The 14,010-nt window shown below is 39.0% G+C and overlaps 1 protein-coding gene and 1 non-coding gene across 3 annotated transcripts in view; one reads left to right on the forward strand and one right to left on the reverse strand.

The window, feature by feature from the left end:
• The window catches only part of KCNH7 (potassium voltage-gated channel subfamily H member 7), a 539,652-nt gene that overhangs the window by 333,934 nt on the left and 191,708 nt on the right, over positions 1–14,010 (forward strand). The window lies entirely within an intron of this gene.
• TRNAW-CCA (transfer RNA tryptophan (anticodon CCA)) lies at positions 1,969–2,040 on the reverse strand. Its single transcript has one exon. It is a non-coding gene; the product is annotated as a tRNA-Trp (tRNA).

The raw sequence follows: 14,010 nt of genomic DNA on the forward strand, positions 1-14,010 counted from the left end.
CAGAACTTCATGCACTTTATTCTTATTCCCTTGCACCTGCCTTTAGTGGATCAAAGCAAAAAGAAAAAGTTTAGGGTTGGGTATGAACTCCCCAAAATTCATCTCTGTATAGTTATTTTTTAATTCTTATTTGTGAATTTCCTACCCCAACACTATTGACTTCTTTTGCTTATATATTTTAGCCTGTATACAGACTAAACTTTATCTAAAATAACTCAAAGAACTCACAATATCTATAAAATGGTTTGTTTAACAGAGCTTTGGTTATAAGAATTTCAAAACAAGCTTTATTTTTTATAAACTCCAAATTTGAGTAACACATATAAAAAGTGGGGTACATAAAATGATACTCAAGTTTGAGTAAAACTTTAAAAGGCATATATTATTTGTAATCATAGGGGCTTCCCAGTTGGAGCTAGTGGTAAAAAACCTGCCGGCCAATGAAGGAAGCATAAGAGACGGAGGTTCGATCTCTGGGTCAGAAAGATCCCCCGGAGGAGGGCACGACAACCAACTCCCATATTCTCGCCTAGAGAATCCCATGGACAGAGGAGCCTGGTGAGCTACAGGCCAGTTCACTTCAGTCACTCAGTTGTGTCTGACTCTGCGACCCCATGGACTGCAGCACACCAGGCCTCCCTGTCCATCACAAACTCCTGGAACCTACTCAAACTCATGTCCATTGCATTGGTGATGCCATCCAACCACCTCATCCTCTGCCATCCCCTTCTCCTCCCACCTTCAATCTTTCCCAGCATCAGGGTCTTTTCCAATGAGTCAGTTCTTTGCATCAGGTAGCCAAAGTATTCGAGTTTCAAATTCAGGATCAGTCCTTCCAATGAATATTTAGGACAGATGCCTTAGGATGGACTGGCTGGATCTGCTTGCAGTCCAAGGGACTCTCAAGAGTCTTCTTCAACACCACAGGCTTCTTCAACACATTCAAAAGCATCAATTCTTCAGTGCTCAACTTTATAATCCAACTCTGCAATCCATACATGACTACTGGAAAACCACAGCTTTGACTAGATGGACCTTTGTTGGTAAGGTCTGCTTTTTCATATGCTGTCTAGGTTAGTCACACCTTTCTTCCAAGGAGCAAGTGGCTTTTAATTTCATGGCTGCAGTCACCATATGCAGTGATTTCAGAGACCAAGAAAATAAAGTCTGTCACAGTTTGAACCATTTCCCCATCTAATTGCCATGAAGTGACGGGACCAGATGCCATGATCTTAGTTTTCTGAATGTTGAGTTTTAAGCCAACTTTTTCACTCTCCTCTTTCACCTTCATCAAGAGGCTCTTAAGTTCTTCTTTGCTTTCTGCTGTAAGGGTAGTGTCATCTGTGTGTCTGAGGTTATTGATATTTCTTCCAGCAGTCTTGATTGCAGCTTGTGCTTCCTGCAGCCCAGCATTTCTCATGACGTACTCTGCATATAAGTTAAATAAGCAGGGTGACAATATACAGCCTTGATGTACTCCTTAGCCAATTTGGAACCAGTCGTTGTTCCATGTCCGGTTCTAGCACTTGCCTCTTGACCTGCATACAGATTTCTCAGGAGGCAGGTCAGTAGTCTAGTATTCCCACATTTTAAAAATTTTTCCACATTTTGTTGTGATCCACACAGTCAAAGACATTGGCGTAGTCAATCAAGCAGAAGTAGATGTTTTTCTGGAACTCTCTTGCTTTTTTGATAATCCAGCAGATGTTGGCAATTTGATCTCTGGTTCTTCTGCCTTTTCTAAACCCAGATTGAACTTCTGGAAGTTTACATTTCATGTACTGTTGAACCCTGGCTTGGAGAATTTGGAGCATTACTTTGCTAGTGTGTGAGTGAGTATAGTGAAGTCGCTCAGTCGTGTCTGACTGTTCGCAGCCCCATGGACTGTAGCCTACCAGGCTTCTCCGTCCATGGGATTCTCCAGGCAAGAATACTGGAGTGGGTTACCATTTCCTTCTCCAGGGGATCTTCCCAACCCAGGGATTGAACCTGGGTCTCCTGCTTTGGAGGCAGATGCTTTAACCTCTGAGCCACCAGGGAAGTGATGTGTGCAATTGTAGTAGTTTGAACATTCTTTGGCATTTCCTTTCTTTGGGATTGGAATTAAAACTGATCTTTCCCAGTCCTGTGGCCACTGCTGAGTTTTCCAAATTTGCTGGCATATTCAGTGTAGCACTTTCATAGCATCATCATTTAGGATATGAAATAGCTCAACTGGAATTCCATCATCTCCACTAGCTTTGTTCATAGTGATGCCTCCTAAGGCCCACTTGACTTCACATTCCTGGATGTCTGGCTCTAGGTGAGTGATCACACCATCGTGATTATCTGGGTCATGAGTATCTTTTTTGTACAGTTCTGTGTATTCTTGCCACCTCTTCTTAATATCTTCTGCTTCTGTTAGGTCCATACCATTTCTGTCCTTTATCAAGCCCATCTTTGCATGAAATGTTCCCTTGGTGTCTCTAATTTTTTTGAAGAGATTTCTAGTCTTTCCCATTCTGTTGTTTTCCTTTATTTCTTTACATTTATTAGTGAGGAAAGGCTATCTTATCTCTCCTTGCTTTTCTTTGGAACTCTGCATTCCAATGGGTATATCTTTCCTTTTCTCCTTTGCCTTTAACTTCCCTTCTTTTCTTGGCTTTTTTTAAGGCCTCATCAGACAAATATTTTGCCTTTCTTTTACTTGGGAATGGTCTTGATCACTGTCTCCTGTTCAGTGTCATGAACCTCTGTCTATAGTTCTTCAGGTACTCTGTTTATCAGATCTAATCCCTTGAATCTATTTGTTATTTCCACTATATAATCATAAGGGATTTGATTTAGGTCATAACTGAATGGTCTAGTGGTTTACCCTACTTTCTCCAATTTAAGGCTGAATTTGGCAATAAGGAAATTGCCGTAAGGGTGGTCTCATCTGCCTATCTGAGGTTATTGATATTTCTTCTAGCAATCTTGATTCCAGTCCCGTGGCCACTGCTGAGTTTTCCAAATTTGCTGGCATATTGAGTGCAGCACTTTCATAGCTGCACTTTTCATCTTTTAGGATATGAAATAGCCACAGTCAGCTCCTGGTCTTGTTTTTGCTGACTGTATAGAGCTTCTCCATCTTTGACTGCAAAGAATATAATCATTCTGATTTTGGTGTTGACCATCTGGCGATGTCCATGCGTAGTCTTCTCTTGTGTTGTTGGAAGAGGGTGTTTGCTATGACCAGTGCGTTTTGTTGGCAAAACTCTGTTAGCCTTATCCCTGCTTCAGTCTGTACTCCAAGGCCAAGTTTGCCTGTTACTCCAGGTAGCTCTTGATTTCCTACTTTTGCATTCCAGTCCCCTGTAATGAAGAGGGCATCTTTTTTAGGTGTTAGTTCTACAAGGTCTTGTAGGTCTTCATAGAACCATTCAACTTCAGCTTCTTCAGCATTACTGGTTAGGGTGTAGACCTGGATTACTGTGATACTGAATGGTTTGCCTTGGAAATGAACAGAGATCATTCTCTTGTTTTTGAGATTGTGTCCAAGTACTGCATTTTGGACACTTATTGACTGTGATGGTGACTCCATTTCTTCCAAGGGATTCTTGCCCACAGTAGTGGATATAGAGTTCATTCGATTTAAATTCACCCTTTCCAGTCCATGGAGCCACAAAACATTGGGCACGACTGAAGTGTCTTTGCTCACAGGCATTTGTAATCATATCTTACACAGTTTCAGTTCAGTTCAGTCACTCAGTCGTGTCTGACTCTTTGAAACCCCATGAATCGCAGCACGCCAGGCCTCCCTGTCCATCACCATCTCCTGGAGTTCACTCAGACTCACATCCATCGAGTCAGTGATGCCATCCAGCCATCTCATGCTCTGTCATCCCCTTCTCCTCCTGCCCCCAATCTCTCCCAGCATCAGAGTTTTTTCAACTCTTCGCATGAGGTGGCCAAAGTACTGGAGCTTCAGCTTTAGCATCATTCCTTCCAAAGAAATCCCAGGTTTGATCTCCTTCAGACTGGACTGGTTGGATCTCCTTGCAGTCCAAGGGACCCTCAAGAGTCTTCTCCAACACTACAGTTCAAAAGCATCAATTCTTCGGCGCTCAGCCTTCTTCACAGTCCAACTCTCACATCCATACATGGCCACAGGAAAAACCATAGCCTTGACTAGACGGACCTTATTTGGCAAAGTAATGTCTCTGCTTTTGAATATACTATCTAGGTTGGTCATAACTTTTCTCCCAGGGAGTAAGCATCTTTTAATTTCATGGCTGCAGTCACCATCTGCAGTGATTTTGGAGCCCCAAAAAATAAAGTCTGACACTGTGAGGTTCGTGACACTGTACAGGAGACAGGGATCAAGACCATCCCCATGGAAAAGAAATGCAAAAAAGCAAAATGGCTGTCTGGGGAGGCCTTACAAATAGCTGTGAAAAGAAGAGAGGCAAAATGCCAAGGAGAAAAGGAAATATATGAGCATCTGAATGCAGAGTCCCAAAGAATAGCAAGAAGAGATAAGAAAGCCTTCTTCAGTGATCAGTGCAAAGAAATAGAGGAAAACAACAGAATGGGAAAGACTAGAGATCTCGTCAAGAAAATTAGAGATACCAAGGGAACATTTCATGCAAAGATGGGCTCGATAAAGGACAGAAATGGTATGGACCGAACAGAAGCAGAAGATATTAAGAAGAGGTGGCAAGAATACATGGAAGAACAATACAAAAAAGATCTTCACAACCCAGATAATCATGATGATGTGATCACTCATATAGAGCCAGACATTCTGGAATGTGAAGTCAAGTGGGCCTTAGAAAGCATCACTACGAACAAAGCTAGTGGAAGTGATGGAATTCCAGTTGAGCTATTTCAAATCCTGAAAGATGATGCTGTGAAAGTGTTGCACTCAATATGCCAGCAAATTTGGAAAACTCAGCAGTGGTCACAGGACTGGAGAAGGTCAGTTTTCATTCCAATACCAAAGAAAGGCAATGCCAAAGAATGCTCAAACTACTGCACAATTGCACTCATCTCACACGCTAGTAAACTAATGCTCAAAATTCTCCAAGCCAGGATTCAGCAATACGTGAACCATGAACTCCCTGATGTTCAAGCTGGTTTTAGAAAAGGCAGAGGAACCAGAGATCAAATTGCCAACATCCGCTGGGTCATGGAAAAAGCAAGAGAGTTCCAGAAAGACATCTATTTCTGCTTTATTGACTATGCCAAAGCCTTTGACTGTGTGGATCACAATAAACTGTGGAAAATTCTGAAAGAGATGGCAATACCAGGCCACCTGACCTGCCTCTTGAGAAATCTGTATGCAGGTCAGGAAGCAACAGTTAGAACTGGACATGGAACAACAGACTGGTTCCAAATAGGAAAAGGAGTATGTCAAGGCTGTATATTGTCACCCTGCTTATTTAACTTATATTCCACAGTATACTCACTAATTAATATAGCTTGATATGGGTTTTCTTTTCAGATGTTGATTTTGTACTCAAAGCATACATTCATACCATAGCCCATGGTATGTGGAATACCCAATACATTGTGTTCTGCAGGGGGTAATTGCAGCTTGAGGGAGAGAGTGGGATTCTTCTGATTTTCACCTAAGCTGGGTTTTATTCCAGTTCTGGCAGAGGTGACAGAGAGACAGAAGGAAGGAGAGAGTTAAAGCCTTTGCAAAAATGACCCAGAATATAGACAGGTGACTCAGATCAAGAGCACTGTCATCTTATGGTAGAGAGATGGGAGAGCTAACTGGAAAGAGTAAAACCCAGCTCAAGCCCTTGTGAGGAGGAAAAGCAGCCCCAGCTCAGCTGCTGGGGTGCAGCGTCCCTGTGTGGCACACACACTGCAAGTGTCCCTGTGAATACCAGCCCCAGCACAGTCCTCACTTGGTTGTGGGCATGCAAGATGAATAACCTAATTTTGGATCTTCTTTATGTCCAAAGTTATTCTGTAGTATATGAGGGGGAAACGCATTTATTTTAAAGGCACTGCTTATAAACTTCGCTAAAGATATCTATATCTAAGTAAATAACCTCAAGTTACAGTAATTTTAAAAGCATTGTGTGTGTTATTTCTTATCAGCAAATCAAATGTCATGTCAATAACCACAGAAACAAATCCCACAATTAAAGCAATAAGCCACATTTAAGAATACTTTTTAAATGTAAAACTGTTTGGTCAGGGAACTAATATGTCTTTTGTAATTTTTAATAGCTTGTTAAACAATTTGAATGTCAAAAAACCCACCTGTTTTCTGTAATAGGTTGTTAATTAGAAAGAGATTTTGGAAACTCTAATTTTATTCATCAACTTATATTCAATTCACAGCTGACTCTTCACTTTGATTTTTCTTCAAATGATTCATTAAGGTTGTTTAATACAGAGCTCTTTAAATGTGGTCTTGTAATTGAGTTCTTTTAAAAATGCCTATTATTCTGGAATCTAGTTCCTTAAATTCTCTGGCTCTTAATGCTTAAGTTAGGTTTGGAAACATTCCTTCTGTTTCCACCAGTATTCACTCTACACCCTCATTAGTCTCTAGATATCTCTTGGGTATATAGCTGAGATATGTCTTCTTATGTTAAGAAAAGGAAATGGAAAATTCTTGAATATGATCTCTTTGCAGAAGAAAGTGCCAATTAAAGCACTCCATGTTATTCTTTCAGAACATACATATGTCTTATCAAAATAGTTTAAAATTCCCTTCACAAAATGATGCAGATTTTCAAGGTTGAAATCTCTTTGTTTACAACACATATGCTTATAAATAGTTGCTTCCTATAATATAAAGATAATTTTGCTCATGATTTAAGAAGCATCCTTGAGATACCTCTCTACACAATGTTACCTCTTATTTTTAGGGACATTAGAAAAAATTAACATTTTCTTTAGGTTAGGTGGACCTAACCTAAAAGAAATAGATTTATTAAAATAAATATCCAATAAAACATCAAATAAAGCAGATTAATTAAAATAATTCTATATCCCTACACAAACATACCTCCCTCACTTTAGTTTGAAAATTCAAAATCAAATCAACAAATTAATCTGCAAAACTTTTCACCATCAGTCTTGCTATGAACCTGCTAAAGTATCACTACAACTCATTAAGGGCAAGAGCTATATCTGAGTCTTACTCATCCTTAAATACAATTTTTTGTCAGTGCCTGGCAGGTAGAAAGCTCTGATAACCTGTTTGTTGAATGAATGACTCAGATGCTGGGAAAGATTGAAGGTGGGAGGAGAAAGGGACAACAGAGGATGAGATGGTTGAATGGCGTCACTGACTCAGTGGACATGAGTGTGAATAATCTCTGGGAGCTGGTGATGGACAGGGAAGCCTGGCATGCTACACTCCATGGGGTCACAAAGAGTTGGACACAACTGAGCAACTGAACTGAACTGAACTGAATGAATGAACTAACTACTCTAATTTCACTTAATTACGTGTAATAGCTTGCTCTCCATTATGATTGCAGTCATATAAAGCGTGTCTTATCCATTTTCTGAGTATATTTTAATACATATCTAGGTTAACAACAAAAATTTAAATTTTAATCATTGCTTCTTCAATTTGGAGCTTGGAGAGATAAAGGGTCACAGTGCAAGGTTTTGCTGCATGTGAATCTTTGTGAGTGTCATGAATTCACCTATTAATATTTAATGAGGACCTACAGAGTATGAAGCTGTGTGCTAGGCAGTGAGAAACGAATACTTAAAAATATTTCAGACTTTTTTGCCCCCAGACATTTTCACTTTAGTAGTCACAAGATTCCTGTCTTGCATTATAATATACTGTTTGATTGTTTCTAATTATTTAATCATCTTTCTGCAGAAGAATTAAGCATGCTTGTCACTTTGATGTTGAACTTAACTGTACAATACATCTTAGGCTAATGAAATATGAGTGTAAGTGATATATATCACATTTGAACAAAAGTTTTAAAAGCTATTATGTGGTTTACTTGAATTTTCCCATACCGTGAAAACAATCTGCCTCAAATAGTGACAGTCCCTTTTAGCCTGGATCCTGGAATAAGGAAGGATATAGAAGTAGAGCAAATGAAAACCCACAGCTGCTTTACTCTACATTTAATAGGAGCAAAAAGTAAGCCATTTTTTGGAGTGGGCTACTGAGACTTGGGAAGTTGCTTTATCCGTAGTGTAGTCTTCTGAGGTTGAAGAAACTGTTTTTTGTGTTTGCGTGTTTAATCATTCAGTCACGTCCGACTCTTTGGGATCCTGTGGACTATAGCCTGACAGGCTCCTCCATCCATGGTATTTTCCCAGCAAGAATACTGGAGTGGGTTGCCATTTCCTTCTCCAGGGGATCTTCCAGACCCAGAGATTGAACTGACATCTCTTGCATCTCCTGCATTGCAGGCGGATTCTTTACCTTTGAGCCACCAGGGAAGCCCAAATATGACTAATATATGGTCAGAGCTCAACAATAGTTTCCCAGGTAATTTTAATAGAAGACTATTCTCATGCAGTGGCTTTCTGCCTTAAACAATGTAGAAATTTGTACTGATTCCACTGAAAAATAGACACTAGATCTGTCTGACTCCGTGCTTTATCTACTGTACCAAATTGTCACTTTAAGTAATCATAATGGTAATTGTTGTAATAGGAGTAGGAAATAACACCTCTCTTTGATTTTATTACACTTTATATTTAATCTACCCAACAATTATACTTGGAAGGCATTTTTCTCTTCTAGGTTAAAAAGATCAAGTTATTTACCCCAAATCACATGTCTGTCTTCACCCTTACCCTCTCTTCATTTTGTTTCTTCCCTGCTCTTCACAGTTTTGGCAGTAAAAGCCCATAAAGGTACTGTGATGCAAAGGGGAGGGACTTAAAGACAGAAGACCTGTGTCTCACTCTCCATTACTAGCCAAGTGACTTTAAGGGCATCAGTTAACTTACTTTACCTCTCAGGTTCAGTTCAGTTCAGTTCAGATCAGTCACTCAGTTGTGTCTGATTCTTTGCAACCCCATGAATTGCAGCACACCAGGCTTCCCTGTCCATCACCAACACCCGGAGCTTGCTCAAACTCATATCCCTTGGGTCGGTGATGCCATCCAACCATCTCATCCTCTGTCATCTCCTTTTCCTCCTGCCTTCAACCTTTCCCAGTATCAGGGTCTTTTCCACGGTGTCAGTTCTTTGCATCAGGTGGCCAAAGTATTGGAGTTTTAGCTTCAGCATCAGTCCTTCCAATGAATATTCAGGACTGATCTCCTTTAGGATGGACTGGTTGGATCTCCCTGCAGTCCAAGGGACTCTCAAGAGTCTTCTCCAATACCACAGTTGAAAAGCATCAATTCTTTGGCACTCAGCTTTCTTTATAGTCCAACTCTCACATCCATACATGACTACTGTAAAAAACCATAGCTTTGACTAGATGGGGCTTTGTCAGCAAAATAATGTCTCCACTTTTTTATATGCTGTCTAGGTTGGTCATAGCTTTCCTTCCAAGGAGTAAGCATCTTTTAATTTCATGGCTGCAGTCACCATCTGCAGTGATTTTGGAGCCCAAGAAATTGAAATCTGTCACTGTTTCCATTGTTTCCCCATTTATTTGCCATGAAGTGATGGGAATGGATGCCATGATCTTAGTTTTCTGAATGTTGAGCTTTAAGCCAACTTTTTCACTCTCCTCTTTCACTGTCATCAAGAGGCTCTTTAGTTCTTCACTTTCTGCCATAAGGGTGGTGTTATCTGCATATCTGTGATTATTGACATTTCTCCCAGCAATCTTGATTCCAGCTTGTGCTTCATCCAGCCCAGCATTTAGCATAATGCACTCTGCATATAAGTTAAGTAAGCAGGGTGACAATATCCAGCCTTGACATACTCCTTTCCAGATTTGGAACCTGTTCATTTTTCCATGTCCAGTTCTAACTGTTGCTTCCTGACCTGCATACAAATTTCTCAGGAGGCAGTTCAGGTGGTCTGATATTCCCATCTCTTGAAGAGATTTCCACAGTTTGTTGTGATCTTCATAGTCAAAGGTTTTGGAATAGTCAATAAAGCAGAAGTAGATGTTTTTCTGGAACTCTCTTGCTTTTTTGATGATCGAACTTGTTGGCAATCTGATCTCTGGTTCCTCTGCCTTTCCTAAACCTCTCAGGTTTCTGAGCCATAAAATGAGTGTGATTCAGGTTCCAAACAAGAAATATACATGAAAGGTCTTTAGAAAGTATAAGGTACAATGATTTAGTCTATTGACCCAGTTATATACAAAAAATGATCTTTCCTCTTGATTATTAACTTTGTAGGTCAACAGCAAGTATCTGCTAGGTTAGAAATTTCTGTTTGTGGATTCATTCTTTATTGCCAACACTGTTTTTTCCCAGTCTGCATACTCCATTTCCCAATCACCGGCAATCAAAACAAAGGAAAAGAAAAAAAACTAGGGCAGAAAAATGGACAGTCAGAAATGGAAAGAGGCTTAGTCAGCTTTATTTTTTAATAAACACTATCAGTTGGAAAGAGATAACCTGTGGTAACCAAGATCATATATCCCAGAGTTTATTAACTTTTACTTGTCAATAACAGAATAACTTTTTTTGCATCAAATATATTTTGCAAATACTAGGTGAAGTTTGCCTTTTAAGCAACTGCAGCAGGTTGCATTTTCCAGAAATAGCTGCCCCAATATCTCTCCTATCTTCCATCTCTTGCCACTATCCTATCAAAGAGGGGGCCTATTTCTCTACTCTCTTGAATATAGGTGAACCTGTGACCTCTTTGAAAGAAATAATGCTATCCTAGTTCCAGACTTAGCCTCGCAGCTTCCACATTTTGCCTCTTGTAAAGCTCACACCCAAACACTCATTCTTGGGATGCTTCCTCTATAAACTAAGGCACCATTCTCTGAGAAGCCCAAGCCACTTGAAGATCCATGTAAGCATTCCAGTCAGTAGCTCTACTTAAGCTCCCAAACATCAGCCAGCTTCAACTGCCAGCCATGTAAAGTGCACCATCTTGGATAGTCAATCTAGTTCAGCCTTTAGGTGGCTGCAATCATAACTGAAATCCAACTGAAACGTGAAGGAACATAAGCTTGAACAAGTCATCTTAGAATTTAACCTACAGAACCATGCAAAATAATAATCAGTGATTCATTTTTGGGGGGTGGTTTGCTACGTAGCAATAGATACCCAGAACACTATCTATTGCATAGTTTCCCAAACGTGATTGTCCTTTGTTTCATATGAATCCATTAACACAAATGAACTAACACCAACATGATCTTTGTAATTGTTTAGTGATTTCATCATATTGATGCTGTGTGTTTTAAAAATTGTATAATGAATTTTAAAATGAAGACTTCACATACTTTGAAGCTCATTGTAAAAGTTTTTAGGAAAAGATAGAACTAGCATGTGAAGACTTAAAATATATTGAGTTTTTATTCAGTTATTTGTGTGGAGATTTGGGGATCTAAACTAAATTTATTTAAAAAAATAATGGATTTTCAAAGACTCAGTAAGATAGGTTTTCAAGTATGTTTTCTTACATTCTAAACAATGTTTCATAGCTGGTAAACTGAAACCAGGTATTTCTCATTGATTTCCTCTTTGGTGGAAATCTTTTTTCCCCAAATGAAAAATATGTTTCTTACTTTTTATAATTGTAAAAGTAATACACACTCATCATTGAGAATTCTAGCATAGACTATAAACAAAGTAGAAGTAAGAGTCATTTGAATATTCACATCCCAAAGATAGTGTTAAATAATGAAGTGTTTTTGGCAAGTTACGTCATCTCTCTAATTCAGTTTCATCTACAAAATCAAGATAATAATAATTCATAGGCTTGCTGTGGTACTATTTTAAATGATACATACAAAACATTTATAACTAGCCTAGAATAAAATGTCTTCAATATGTTAGTTTTAATTAGTAACAGTTTGATATATAAGTGTGTTTCCTTCTAGATTTTTATTTTAAGCGTGCATAATTACATGTGTACATTTTTAGCAAAATTTTATGAAATCATAAATGCTCAGCTTTCAAGCTAGTTTTTAACTCTTCACTCTATCACTTGAATATGGTTTTATAACAGTATATAGAAAAGTCTCATTCCTCTCACAACCACACTGTATTCTAATTTATAAAAATACAATATTTGTAAAATATAACCCTAGTCTATTTGAATTTTTTTTTACAGTTTGAACTAGTATATAAAACACTGCAATGATTTTATGAACAAGAAAGCCAGGAAAAAAAATAATTATCTTAAAATGTAAGGAACATTTCACACAAATAAACCAGAATAGTTTCTGATCATGTGGTATGTGCTTTATTAGCTCTAAATGCTTAGAGAAACCATGAATCTGCTCGTCTACATTCAGATAAAATTCTAATAAAATCAATATATATTAAGGACCACAAAAACTAGAAAAACCAAAAACATACAATCCCCATAATTTTATCAGGACCCCTAAATAGTCAAGTTTAATTAAAGACTCTGGGCACCTACATTATATTCAGCACATCATGAAGAGAACATTTATTTCATTATATCATGTAAAATTTTAATTAAAGACTAAGTAAGTTCCAAATATATGTGAATATCTGAAGACAGAATTTGGGTTAAGAATATTAAATCATAGATACTGAGAAATTGAGTGAAACTGAGATATTAGCATGCTAACATTGATTTGACAAGAAGATTAAAATAGAATGTCAAACAGAGCGAGTTATTTAATTGGTATTAAGCTCAAGTAAATTTCACACAGCAGGACCAACCTGCCTATCATCTCTTCTCTGCTCCTGTAAGCAGGATATTCAAACATTCACAGTGGTAGAGCCAAGAGGTTTGGCTTGATGGAGGACAGGTAGGGAAGAATTTGACTACTGGAATTTGACTCCAGTAGTTTCATTAGTCTCTGATTTCAAGCTTCATCAAATACCCATAAGATCCCTGTAAAATATCAAGCTTGCTAATGAAAACACAGCTCCGAAGTAAGTTTCCTAGCCCTCATCTTCTAACCAAGTTGCATCCCCTAAGCTCCTCAGTTCAGTTCAGTTGAGTTCAGTCGCACAGTCGTGTCTGACTCTTTGTGACCCCATGGACTGCAGCACGCCAGGCTTCCCTGTCTATCACCAACTCCCAGAGCTTGCTCAAACTCGTGTCCATCGAGTTGGTGATGCCATCCAACCATCTCAGCATCTATCTTCCCCTTCTCCTCCCGCCTTCAATCTTTCCCAGCATCAGGGTCTTTTCAAATGAGTCACTTCTTCGCATCAAGTGGCCAAAGTATTGGAGTTTCAGCTTCAGCATCAGTCCTTCCAATGAATAGATGGAACTGATTTCCTTTAGGATTAACTGGTTGGATCTGCTTGCAGTCCAAGGGACTCTCAAGAGTCTTCTCCAACACCACAGTTCAAAAGCATCAATTCATCAGCACTCGGCTTTCTTCATAGTCCAATTCTCACATCCATACATGACCACTGGAAAAAACCATAGCTTTAACTAGATGGAGAAGGAAATGGCAACCTACTCCAGTATTCTGGCCTGGAGAATCCCATGGATGGAGAGGCTTGGTGGGCTACAGTCCACGGGTCGCAAAGAGTTGGACACAACTGAGCGACTTCACTTTCACTTTGACTAGATGGAGCAAATTAATGTCTCCACTTTGTAATATGCTGTCTAGGTTAGTCATAGCTTTCCTTCCATGGAGTAAGTGTCTTTTAATTTCATTGCTGCAGTCACCATCTGCAGTGATTTCGAAGCCAAAGAAAATGAAGTCTGTCATTGTTTCCCCATTTATTTGCCATGAAGTGATGGGAATGGATGCCATGATCTTAGTTTTCTGTATGTTGAGTTTTAAGCCAACTTTTTCACGCTCCTCTTTCACTTTCTTCAAGAGACTCTTTAGTTCTTCTTCACTTTCTACCATAAGGGTGGTGTCATCCGCGTATCTGAGGTTATTGATATTTTTCCCAGCAATCTTGATTCCAGCTTGTGCTTCATCCAGTGTGGCATTTCACATGGTACAA

The sequence above is a fragment of the Ovis aries genome, chromosome 2 (genome assembly GCF_016772045.2).
Source record: "Ovis aries strain OAR_USU_Benz2616 breed Rambouillet chromosome 2, ARS-UI_Ramb_v3.0, whole genome shotgun sequence".
Taxonomy (NCBI): domain Eukaryota; kingdom Metazoa; phylum Chordata; class Mammalia; order Artiodactyla; family Bovidae; genus Ovis; species Ovis aries.